At 44.5% G+C, this 3,582-nt stretch overlaps 1 protein-coding gene across 1 annotated transcript in view; it reads right to left on the bottom strand.

The window, feature by feature from the left end:
* The window catches only part of OSR1 (odd-skipped related transciption factor 1), a 7,616-nt gene extending 4,389 nt beyond the window's left edge, over nt 1–3,227 (bottom strand). The window contains exon 1 of the mRNA XM_009290604.2: nt 3,169–3,227. The gene's annotated coding sequence lies outside the window, so the exon portion shown is untranslated. The remainder of the gene's footprint in view (nt 1–3,168) is intronic.
* Between the last annotated feature and the right edge of the window lie 355 nt (nt 3,228–3,582).

Here is a 3,582-nt window from a genome sequence, read left to right as displayed (position 1 = left end):
GCATTCCCTTCCCTGGCATTCCCTTCCCTTCCCTTCCCTTCCCCTCCCCCCCCTTCCTCTCCACTCCCCCCCCCCCCCTTTTTTTTTTTTGACTATTTAGGGCCTATGAACCAACCAGACTGTTTTGCTGTTCATCTGGGGAAGTGCTTTTTATTTTGTTAGTGCTGCCCATACACTAGGTGTGTCCACTTCGCAGCACAAATGCCTCAACTGATAGCCCCGAGAACAAAGTGCACGGAAAACACTCTTGTTCTGGTACCTGAAATGTCTTTTTCCGTCTGTCACAAGGGCTCCGTGCCTATTTTCCTGTCTAGGTAGCTCTAGATCTCTCAAGCATGAAACACGCTATTGCAAACTGAGTTAATTTCTGGGCTTATCCGTCTGTCTGTCTTCGTGTCCTTAGGAAACATTTAATATGGAATATATAAGCAAAAATCTACTATGCCAATTTGGGTGAATTCTTGCTCGATAACATTTAAAAAATCATCTTTCGATTTCCCAAACGAAGAAGGGGGCAGAAACCAAGGAGAAATACAGTCGGGTCATAATAGCATCCAGTGCGCCCGCGGTTTTTTGCTAGAGCAGTTCTATTATTTTTCAAAAAAGAAAATGAAAAGAAAAAGAAAGAAAACAAGGGAAAAAGAGAAAGAGGAAACAAAAAAAAAAAATAGAAGTAGAAAAGGGGAGGTGGGAGCAGTGTGTTCACGTTACTACAAGTTTCTTGGCACTTTTCCAGAATGTAAGCTACACTTTTGCTCTGTGCGACCGGGATGGTAAAAAATATGGATGCAGAGCAGAGTATTTCATAAAGAAGTCCCCTTTCCCCGGGACATCAAAGCGAACGTGTTTCACAGCGCAGCAACTCTCCACTCTCCCACTTGCCCGCAGAGAGATCAATGTTTCTTTGATTTCGGTGTCACCTCCACCTTTAATTCTGTTTCATGTAAACAGATCGTTATCGGGGCTTCTTTTTTATTTTTATTTTTTTAAAGAAGAAGACCCCGCGAGTTCTCTGCTTGAATTCCCCCATCACAATAAAACTGTGCGGGGTTTTCTTTTTTAACACAAACTAGGTCGGTGAGTAATTAAGAACAAACTACTTGTGTTCTGACTGAAACAAAACCCACTCATGCCAAGATAAATTTACCCTGCAAAATAGGATCATAAACTTGAAAGACTACATCTGTCTCCAGCTTTCTTACCCTTTGTCCTGTTTGAAGATACGGTAATGCTATTGTCCAGTTGCCATTGTTTAAAGACCATTGTAATCTTAACCTTCCAGATTAAATTCTACCTCCCTTAAACGCCAAAAAAAGAAAAAGAAAAATCCAGCCGGCTTTTTGCTGGTAGCATAGCAAGGGGCCAAATTAAATGGATTTTTAAGTAATCTTGTGGCTAGTCGGTATTTTTCCTTTCTACCTTGAATTATCAATTTCCGATGTGTCCTTTGAAAGGGATATTTGTTACATTAAATACCTGACTCATAAATAATGAGGTTTGCTAATTAGTTCCACATGGGAGAATGGAGGAGGTAAATTACCCTGAGAACGTTGCTTATTTTTACAAACATGATAAAGTAGCGGGCATAAAATGCTGCATTCTTGCGATAGCCTCAAACTACAGCAATCAGGTTCATCTGTCAAAAAAAGTCCCCCTGTTTTGCCTGAATCCTTTAAAGTCTGGTAGCCCTGTCCTTTCGGCTGCATCGCATCGGTGTGCAGCATTTTGCCACCAGGTCGGCTACTTATGTTGTCCCCTTTGAAGGGACGAGATTTTCCCTTCCTATCAGTTTAAGCGAGGAAATAGAGCTTACAATTTATCTGTGTTTGGGAAACTAACTGGAAAGGGAATAAAATTGCCCTTTCGCTCCGCATCATTCGAGCGTGGTGCTCTTGAGGAATAAAGCGCATTGTTCAGCACAGATTTATTCAAAGTATTAATGAAGTGTGCAGAATCTATTAAAGCAGGTTTATTCGGGGCTAATTGAGCGTGAAAGAGTTAATTGCTAACATTAATGAGGACTGGAGGGACTCAGTCAGCATGTGCCTTGGATATCTCCGCTCAATCCTTATAAAATCATCATTCACATTTTATCACGAAATCAGTGTTGACAAGTTTCTCCAGACCACCGTTGCGAATGCGGATGAATGCGGCGGATTTTAGTCTCGCAGTAATAATAATAACAAATAATAATAATAAATAATAATAACTGTGGTCCGACTGCACCAGCGATGGCTACAGTGCCCGGCGCAGCCTTTATCCAAACCAACAATAACAACAACAATATCCCCGCTATTTTAGGGGTTGGCCCCTTTTCTCGGTTGGCTTCGGACTTCCTAAACTGGACCTACTGTGCACCTGTCCGGGACACGGCTCTCACCCTCCTGTCCTGCTCGCGTTTTATCGGACAATTCCCGCAGCGCTACGGTAATCTCCGAAATGCTCGATTTTTATAGTTTCCCTCCCAAAAGCCAACTATAACAACTACACCCTAATCCTCGGCTTTGCACTGACACTTTATAGGCTCGGCCTCGAGAAAAGCTCAGTCTCTCCCTACACTGAACTTGTTTTGATCCATTCAGACAAATATAAACACCAAATTCATTTCTGTTATGGCCTTGGGAGGAAACAGAGAAGGCTTCTTGGACCCTAAAACACTAAAAATGGAGTAGGAAAGAAAGAAAGAAAGAAAGAAAGAAAGAAAGAAAGAAAGAACAGGAAAAAAAAGAACGAACAGAAAAAAAGAACAGAAAGAAGAGAAAATGAAAGAATAGAGAGGAGAGAAGCTGAACGTTCAAGTCCATAAAGGACACTCAGACTTCTGGTTTGCAGCTCGTATGTGTCATTTTTAGCTCGGGTTAAAAACACAGCTCCTCCGCAAGGGGGGATAAACAACATTGAAAGGGGAAGACAAATCTTTAAATAGCATCGAAATACCCGAGCCCCATGTGAAGGCTTCCCCCAACCCTCCGCCCGCCCCAAGGAGAACAGTCCTCCTCACGTGAACCACAATTTCCCCACTTCTGCACCATCCAGGGGATGGTGGGAGGGGATGGGGGGAAAGAAAGAAAGGAGGGAGAGAAAAGGAGGTGTTTGGATCCGTATCCCCAGCCCCCGAGGCTTGGCAAAACAAAAAACCAAACAAAATGAGTTGTTCTTTTTATTTACCTAATCCCGATCTGTGCTCCACCGCTGGCAGCAGTTAAAAGATCCTGGGCTAAATTGGAGCTGGTAAAATAAAATAATAGAAAAAATAATAGGGGAAAAAAAAAAAAAAAGAGGTTGGGCTAGGTCAGTGTCAGCAGAGCTGGCCCTGGGGGGCACAGCTCTCTCCCCACCCCACCCCCCTGCTCCTCCAGCGGGTACAGGCAGATCCGAGCGAGCAGCGGGGCCAGGTGTCCAGGTGCTCTGGCTGATGGAGACGGAGGTGCTCTCCTTCCTCCTGCTCCCGGCGCCGGCTGCGTGTGCGGGAGTGCAAACGCGCCCGGGACCAGCCGAGCTCAGACTGAACCGATCCCTTCCCTACAGCCTCCTCCTTATTTCAACCCCCCCTCCCAGCTCCCCCCCTCAACCTCCCACCAG

This window comes from Aptenodytes forsteri, unplaced genomic scaffold, assembly GCF_000699145.1.
Source record: "Aptenodytes forsteri isolate BGI_AS27 unplaced genomic scaffold, ASM69914v1 Scaffold138, whole genome shotgun sequence".
NCBI classification, from domain to species: Eukaryota; Metazoa; Chordata; class Aves; order Sphenisciformes; family Spheniscidae; genus Aptenodytes; species Aptenodytes forsteri.
Note: the sequence above shows the minus strand (reverse complement) of the source record. Positions and strands in the feature narration are given on the sequence as shown.